Below are 9,447 nucleotides of genomic sequence, written 5' to 3' on the forward strand. Positions count from 1 at the left end.
ACACCCCTAAGGGTTTTTTTGAGTGTCTATAACTAACCCCCTAGCACCCTTGAAATAGGTGGATTTTATTGCGATAGCAATTATATGGACACTCCAAAGCAGATTTCTGCCGTCGGCGTCGCCGTGAGGTTCCGTATGACGTCAATGGAGATGAAATCGTCGCCGCGCGCCGCCGAACGCTGTATGTGCGAGTGAAAGCGCGCGAGGGACGCGCTCTTTCATGGGGAGTGAACCCACGGCGGAGAACAAACGCGCGTTCTGCGCCGTGCTTCCTTAAGGGCTGCAGAAGTAGGCGTCTATTTCCTCCTTTACAATCACCATATATGTAGAGAAAACGCGCCTTCTTCCGACGTGCGAAAGGTGGTGGGGGAGGGGGAGGGAAGGGAGGTGACTTTTAGCTGCGGCACCAAGTGCCTATTTATATCAGAGGCTCCGGCAACAGTCAGCAACGCCGCACGCATTTTGTGCGAACGCGGGCAAAACGCCGATGGCGTCGACATTAGTTCTGCGTGTTGCCGGTGCTGCTGCATGTCCAAGTTTATACAGCTGATAAAGCTACTATCATTACTCCGTATAGCTCTCTACAAATTTGCTATCGCAATTAATGCTTCGCCTTTCAGGTGAAACTGCGACCACTTTTATAGGTAATTACACCCTTATGATGGTTCTTCTAATTTGCAATAACACCCTATCCCTTGAGGGTGTTTTGAACAATATATTACCCTTTGACCTATGGGGTGTAAGGGTGCGATCAGGAATATATTACCCCTTCACCTATCGGGTGGGGTCTAAGGGTGCTATGACCATTATAATCGCCCTTTCTAAATATGGTGTGCTGTAGCAGGTACATATGTACTTCATTGTATGTTTCGTAAGTCTACTGTCAGGCTAACACACAGAAATGTTATGTATGGTGTGCATATTATAGGTGATGTGTTTCCAAATGTAGGGCGTAACAACTTTGGGAGAAAACACGTAATCACATGTGAGTGTCTTGCCTGAAATGGTCACATTTACCACAAATACACAAACACTGACTACATGGAGGGTCATTTATTCTAGCCTCCAGTACAATATTAGATCTTGAACTAAGCCTTGTATGTGGTGACGAATCTTCGGGCCATGCCCCTCGTTGAAGAACACTCGCATCCAAAACCATGTTTCAGGGCACAGGTGAGGCTAGTGATGCCTTTGTGTAGCTTGATTCCAATGTGGAAGGACGAGCCATCATAGATGAAGCCATTTCTTCATTTATCACTCGAGCCATCTGCTTCTTTTCTACCTGCAAAATGATTTGTTGCAGTTTGATGTCAGGAAAAGTACATGTGACATGACAAGTAGGGCTTCTCTGCATGATTCACTTTAATAATTCAAGTTTCCGTGAAGACAAGGATAGAAAGAACAGATCCACAGATAGTGCTTACTTCCCAGAAATTCTTATATGGAAACCATAAAGCATTTAATAATGCCACATCATAAATATACGAGAGACAGGCTACATGATTATATTACAGCAATAGCGCTGGACAGTGCTGTTGTTTACGACATGTGAACCAAAAGTACAATTTAGCATGTACACAATTAAACATGCTCGTTTTCAGCTCAATCAATCGCTTACAAATACATCAGTCCTTTCTTGTGAAATAAGGTTACATGGGAAGCCACGTCAGCTCATTGCAACTTTTTTCCAACAAAGGAAGTCTTATTTACTGCCACTGCAAAAAAGAGTATGTGAAAAGCAGTTTTATAGGAAACGAAGTTAACCAAAACAAGCCTAGACACTACAATCTATATGAAAAGATAAGGCTCAGATGGTTCTTGCTGCTTTTGTTGCTTTCTGTTGTAGTAATCTTAGGTTTTTAAATTCATTTCACAGATGTGCTCTTAATCATTTCATTGTCATGGTGATTGCTCTGCAAATGCTTATCAAGCATGGTTCCTTTAAAAGCATGTTACACAAAAATGTTAGTTGAAAGCATTACTTTGAGCATAACTTGAAGCAGTGCGAAGACGAGGACAAGAATTGAAAACAAACACAACTGGAGGAGTGTTGTACTGCCAACTACAAATTTTATTGAAGGAACAACCAGCTCTATAACATGTCAAAAAACGAAAAAAAGAACAGAACAAGGTTGAAAGGCAAGCAGACTGCATACAAATAGACGTGCTTATCTAGAAAATTTATCTCAAGTTTTGTTACACTGAGTGATGCTGCCCTTACACATCTACCACCTGTTTTGGTGATGTAACCTTCTACAATCTCTTTCTTTTTAGCTCTTTGCATGCTTCGGAAACCTAGTGTCACTGAATAATGAGGTACATGTGCATTTATTGCAATGCGCAGCTAAATGAATACAGTTCCTGTTTTTTGCATTGTTTTTACGCTGCCTAGCTCTATCATTAAAACATTGCCCGGTTTGCTCTACGTACGCTCGTCCGCATTTTAACGGTATCTTGTAAACGACATGAGAGATGCACTGCTCGTGTTTCCAATTTTTCATAGCAGCGCATAGCTTCAAGAGTTTGCAGGGAGCGGAAAACACTAGCTTGATTTGGTGCCTGTTGGTGACTTTCTTAAGATTATGGGATAACTTGGTAACATATGCTATTACATGAAAAGGTCTCTTCTTTTTCCTGCATTTCGATTTTATTCCCAAGCGCTTTATTTTTTTCAGGAGTGTTTCACACGCAGCTTTTATGACGAAATATGAGTAGCCGCCCATTTTAAGGTGTTCTGTCTGCTGTAAGAGACTATTTTTCATTCGGTGCTCACAGTAGAGCACTGCACGGGCTCGGGCTTAACCGAAAGCCCGGGCCGGGCCGGGTAGAGCAGTTTTTTCATGGACTCGGGCCGGGCTCGGGCACGGCGTGTGCTTTTTGACCCGGGCCCGGACCGGGCTCGGGTTTTTTGACGCGGGCCCGGGCCGGGCTCGGGCTTTCTGCGAATTATTCTCGGGCTTCTCAACTCTGAAAAACATGTATTTTTCGGTCTAGGGCCGGGTTCGGGCCGGTTTAGAGCCGGGCTCGGGCCGGGCTCGGGCTTAAGGTAAAGGGGTGGCGGGCCGGGCCGGGTGGGTAATGTAGATTATTTCCGGGCCTGGGCCGGGCCCGGGTCTCGCCATAAAAGTTTTGATCGGGCTCGGGCGGGCCGCCTAATGTAAAAACGGGCCCGGGCCACCAAAATCGGCCCGTGCAGTGCTCTAGCTCACAGGACTTGTTCATTGTGGTTTGAATACATGAGATCGCTATTCTCCTTTTCACGACTTTTGAATGGGCATTGTCATAGGACAGCAAGCCTTTCTTTGGCCTGGGTTGATAAGTGCAGCAAGCATGTTGATTTGATGCAAATTAAATACGAATATCCAAGAGCTGAATGCTATATTATTCGGCCTTTTCATAGGTGAAATCTAGTCCCCCACCGTATGTGTATACTACAGATTCTCAGAATATTTTTCACTTCTTCGTCAAATCAATAGTATGGTCACTGCCTTAGAAGAACCAAGTACTCATCCACATCGCCGTAAATGTAACTGGGGAGTCAACTAAAGCGATGCAAATCCGTTTGTCAATGCTAGATAAAAATATATTTTATATAAATCGCTATATGAGTATAGCGATATATTTTTATCTCGCAGTTCACCTTTGAAAAGGCCAAATAATATAGGATTCAGTTCTTGGATATTCATATGTCATTTGCATCAAATAAACATGCTTGCTGCATTTATCAACCCAGGTCAAAGAAAGGCTTGCTTCCCTATCACAGTGCCCATTCAAAAGTCGTGAAAAGGAGAATATCCATCTCATGTATTCAAGTCGCAATCAACAAGTCCTATGAGCACCAAATGAAAAAATAGCCTCTTACAGCAGACAGAACGCCTTAAAACAGCTGGCTACCCATATTTCGACATGGTGTGTGAAACACTCCTGCAAAAAAAAAGCTCTCGGGAATAAAATCGAAATTCAGGAAAAAGAAAAGAGACCTTTTCACATAATACCATATGTTCCCAAGTTATCCCATAATCTTAAGTGACCAACAGGAACCAAATCAAGCCAGTGTTTTCTGCTCCCTGCAAACTCAAGCTATGCGATGCGATGAAAAATTGGAAACGCCAGCAATGCACCCCCAATCACAATAAAAAATTCACCAAGTGCACCTCTCATGTCGTTAACAAGATACCGTTAAAATGCGGATTAGTGTACATAGGACAAACCGGACAATGTTTTAATGATGGAGCTAGGCAGCATAAAAACAATGTCGAAACAGGTATGGTATCCATTTAGCTGCGCATTGCAATAAATGCGCATGTACCCCATTGTTTGGTGACTAGGTTTCTGAAACATGCGAGCAAAAAGAAAGAAATAGTCGAAGCTTACTGCATCACCAAAGCAGGAGATAAATGTGTAAGTGCAGCATCACTCAGTCTAACAAAACTTAAGATCAACTTTCTAGATAAGCACCTGTACTTGTAGGTAGCATGCATGCCTTTCAACCTTTTTTGTGTGTTTTTTGACATGTTATAGAGCTGGTTGTTTCTTCAATAAAATTTCCAGTTGGCAGTACAGCACTCATCCTGTTGTGCTTGCTTTCGATTCTTGTCCTCGTGGTGTTCACGCTGCTTCAAGTTAGACTCAAGATGAACTAACTCACCCAAATCAAGTCATTACTTTGTTTTGTACGTTTCTCTGTTCTCTTTATGCAAAGCATCATTAAGCTGACTTGCATTTTGTTCTTAATTCCTGACCAACACAGTGGCTGGTAAAAAACACCTTTGTCATAACTATTCAGCATCTCTACTTAAAAGCAGCCCGTGCCTACACCTTCTGACATCATCTTATAGACATATCCACTAAACAACCACGTTATCCAGCTGGTAATTTTATTACTGAGATTTTCACTATGGACCTTACAAGCAAGAGCTGTTTAGCATCTTATCATTTAGGTGCTTTTATCAGGAACAAAATAAATATATCATGCTTAACAGAAGTTTAGCTTTTTTAACCAAAGCACAGTTAAAACCTTTGATGTATGAAGCTCAGTTAAGTTTGCCATCCTGTGCTTTCAATTGATCTTCCTGGTTATCTCATTTCGAGTTATGTATAGATGAAATTTTCTAATGGCCAACTTGTCCAGTCTGCATAATGCAGAAAACTGCTAGTGCACTTCTCAGAGTTGTTATGGCATTCTGAAATGTGATGATTAGGATGCTTGCTGTTTAGCAAAGTAATGGCATTCTATAGAGACACACTGTGAACTTAAAAGATGTTTCAGTGAGCCTTATTGCATCAGCCAACGGCCAGCGTAGCTAGCCTGATCGTCCTGGAAATCTTTTGTAACTTATAAGCATAGTTCATTTCGCTTAGGCATTTAGGACCACACAATTTTCTCGAAATCAGTCTTTTTTTATAACAGCTAGTGTCCCTGCCAGTTTGGTGCTACTCGTGCAAAACACTGTTGCATGACTTCAATAAAACAGTACTGCACACTTAGAGATTTTTTTTGCTCACAGTGTCTAGTGATGTGCAATCATCTTTAGCAGCTGAGATAATTAGTGTTCCTGCAGGCAAACATAAAAATATACTGGGATTATTTGCCAAGCAAATACAATTATGTGAGTCGTGCTTACAACCAGTTAGAGCTGTGCTCTACCTTTAGCCAGGTTTGTTCACCACGTCAGGCCAGCACACGACTTGCGCAACAGGCACTTTTTGCATGCACAAAGATATTTTATGAGCTTATGGTGGCGTCAAAGCATGTCATCAATCATAAGCATTTAAAACTATTTCATGAAACACTTCGAATGCCTAATTTGCTTTGTATAAAGTTAGCAAAGGCACCAATTTTGAATTTATTGCATTTGGTTGACAGAACTAGTACAGCCTGAAAAAAAAATGTCATAAAAGAAAACGTGGCTTTCAACCTCAGAACAATTCTGCCTGTCAGGTATTATGGTGTCTTCAGAACTTATTTTCTCATACAAAGTCAGACCCATCGAATAACTTTTACCGAGACACAAATTAAGAACAGCAGCAACATCTCTCAAGGCACATTCATCAAAGGACTCACAGCATCATACACATTATCTTTAAGAAGAGCTTTAGCTCGGGCTCAACTCAGATGCCACCTATTAAAATACATGCAAAACGCAGAAATGCCTTTGAGATCAGCACTGGGCCGATTTTAATGAAATTTGTTGCATTTGAGAGAGCAAGTTAAATTCCTATGACTGTTGGAAGCGAAATTTCGATTCAGGGCCTGAATGTTTTAAATGACCTTTTCAAAAATTGGTAGGTTTGAAAAAAAAATAGAAGCACTAAGTTTACAATTCGGTAGCTCTGCACCATGAACAGATATCACAGGTCTGTAAATTGCATCCGTCACAGCATCCAAAGCGGATAAGCTTGATATGTCAATTTATATCTTACGTGATTTGTTACATTGCTTAGAAAGGTTTTGCAAATGTTCTACTCACATATTAGTGGTTTATTTTAGTCATGTATAATATATCAATTTTGTCTGCTTTAGATGTACTATTAGGTGCAATTTGCAGAACTGTGACATCGTTTTTCATTGCTGAGCTACATATTTGTAAACTTCATAGTTCTGTTTACTGAGAATTTGCGATTTTTGCCAATCTTTATTAAAAAATTGACGACCTAACTCAGAAATTCACAAGTCACTAGATTCCAACTTTTTTTAAACGCAACAAACCCCATCAAATTCTGTGCACTGGTTGCCTCGAAAAACTATTTCTCCTCTCCCATGTATTTCAATAGGAGACAGCAAGCTAAAGCTTCCTCTTAAGGTGCAAGTGTAGTCTTTTTTTAGACAAACTGCATGTATAATTTGTTGAAGCCTATAATTTAGCTGTCACAGCTATGGAAAAATAACAAGGTGAGAGAGACGTGTTGGTGCAATTTCAGCTATTACATACAGCAACAAAAGGTAAAGCATAAGAAATCTCACTGCTCGTGTGCCCTAGCTCCATTCAGTTCCATTTGTCATATGCACTCCCATCCTGATGGCAACAGAAACGGGAAGCCAGAGGCGTGGTTTAGAAAGCCGACCGCAGGAGCTGATATCCTACTTGACATTAAGAGTATAAAAGGGAGATGAGCACGCCATGTAATGCGTAGTGCAGATAACCGGAGCATATTGAGTTACGGATTGGATGCCAAGGGAACAGAAGTGTAGTTGAGGACTGCAGAGATAGGCTGTGTGATGAAATTAAAAATTTGCAGGCATCACTTGGAAATCAGCTAGCGCAAGACAGGTAATTAGAGATCTCTGGGAGAGGTCTTCATCTTTCAGTGGAAAACAAAATGTAGGCCGATTATGATGAAAAAAGTATACCTGTCAGCTCAGATGTCTTCACTGTCTTTTCAGCAATGCGTAGATCCAAGGAGGACAGTCAGTTCACATGCAATTGCTTCACGCTTATTGTAACTGCATGGGTTTAGGAAAACAACTCTCCGTTAATAACACCCGAGATTTACCACGAAATAAAAGCACCGTTCAAAACTACAAATAGAATTAAGCATTTACCACATTAATATAAATGTATAAAGGCAAAGAATATTTACAATGACCATAAGCTTTATCACAAGACATAAGAATAAGGTCATGACACGTACGGTAGCCATCGCACGTTCGGTAAAATTTATTTCAGAAATATTGCCGACCTCTGACACGATGCCTTAGGCAGGGTGGGTGATAAAGAAAACATAAATAGTAATAGGAATACCTGCAGGAAACCAAGAAACGAGTTCAAGGACGAGACAAACAGTTTCTTAGGCTCTGAGTACTTATACAATAAAGGTAAATTTATTAACAAATCGCGTAATCGCGCGTTCATCCGCAACAGCACGACAGCGTCTAGAGCGAACGAGCAGAACTGAAAACGAAGGATAAGTACACAGTCGGGGGGATGGTGGTGGTTTCTTTTGTTCTGTATTAGTTCTAGCGATGAAAGCACAAGCGCTGCAAGCTAGCTGCGCCATTACCTACCAGCTGACCTCCGACCTAAAAAACAATTAAGAGTGCGAATACGCAAGGGCCATTTAATACGGGCGTCACAGGGCACACTTGATCGCGATCGATCCCGATCTGGATCAAATTTCAGGTCGCTATTCCTTGCTCAATCTGCGAAAGGGAGCCAATCGTGGTCGAAAATTTCGATCCAGATCAGGCTCGATCGCAATCGAAAGTGGCCGTGTTACACCGGTATAACATTAAGTCTGCACCCATATTTAGTTGCATAATGAGCCAACTAGCGAAACCAAAGAATTATTTACCTGCCTGCGCCGAATACTGGCGGGTAGCAGAACTTAATACTCTACAATTCTATGTGTTGTCACAGATTAGTTGAGGACACTGAAATTTGTATGAAAAATTCAATTTTTTTTACATCAGTACCCGTCGGCTCCGTCGGAAATACACATAACTCACTCACATACAAAACACCTCGTGCAGTCTTTTAAAGAACTTACGCGAAAATTACTACCTCAATGACGCACCACAAAAACGCGACGTTGAACGTAGTACATACCTTTTATATGAGCAGTCCATGCGCATTGCGAATGTCCCTCGGTGTGAAGGCGAAGCGCTGTCACGATGTGCACTCAGTGCACGCCATTTCTTCAACGTAGTGGAGAACGATGTCGAGGATGGATTCCGCCGAAAAAAACGTGCACTTCACTGTTCAGGCCAACTGCAAGCGGTTTTCTCCTTTGCCACGAATCACGGCCGTCGTAGGCATAGCAGACACGGTCACAAAGAAACACCGATGTTGTAGGCCACTACGGCCTTTCTTTCTCACGCATTTCGCATCGTCTTCAGTTCGAACGCTCACTTTGCGTCAATGACCACAAAAGTACACTAAAACAACTAGATGCTGCAACTAAACGCCGCCAGAAACAATCTAATTACTCACAATTTCAGGACCGTCACGGAAAACACACACACATGCACCCCGCGCAGCCCGTCATGAGACTCAGTAGCGATAGCCGTGACACCTGTCGGTGATAGTTACTGCGATTTCGGTTTCGCTTTGAAAGCATAAAAACAAATCTTCGTTTACACTACGTGTGTATATTCCTTTCTAAGCTATTCATTCTACGCTACTTCTAAGCTATTTTCTGTGCTTACAGGCAGTTTCACTGGAACTTTAACTGCATAAGCATTAGCTGATATGAAATTAAATGGCAGGACAGGGGGGGGGGGGGGGCTTTTAATTTGCATGTAAGTACATATAAAATATAATTCAGTGCGATTTTTCTATTTCTCTTTTTTTTGCTTGGACGTTTATCTGTAAGGCGAGGTGCCCTTTCTGTTTCTATAAGATGCTGAGCTGCTTACGAGTCTGTTTTCTTTTATCCACCGAAAAATAAAAAAAGCTTTAATTGGCATTTTCAAGACGTTCACAATGCGCGTGTTTCTGAAGTGGTGTA

The 9,447-nt window shown here is 41.7% G+C and overlaps 1 long non-coding RNA gene across 1 annotated transcript; it reads right to left on the reverse strand.

The window, feature by feature from the left end:
* Positions 1–1,038: 1,038 nt before the first annotated feature.
* On the reverse strand, positions 1,039–9,193 carry LOC125942595 (uncharacterized). Its single transcript, XR_007465246.1, has 3 exons — positions 8,547–9,193; positions 7,352–7,444; positions 1,039–1,282 (listed from the first exon to the last, which is right to left on the reverse strand). It is a non-coding gene; the product is annotated as an uncharacterized LOC125942595 (long non-coding RNA).
* Between the last annotated feature and the right edge of the window lie 254 nt (positions 9,194–9,447).

This window comes from Dermacentor silvarum, chromosome 1, assembly GCF_013339745.2.
Source record: "Dermacentor silvarum isolate Dsil-2018 chromosome 1, BIME_Dsil_1.4, whole genome shotgun sequence".
Classification (NCBI taxonomy): Eukaryota; Metazoa; Arthropoda; class Arachnida; order Ixodida; family Ixodidae; genus Dermacentor; species Dermacentor silvarum.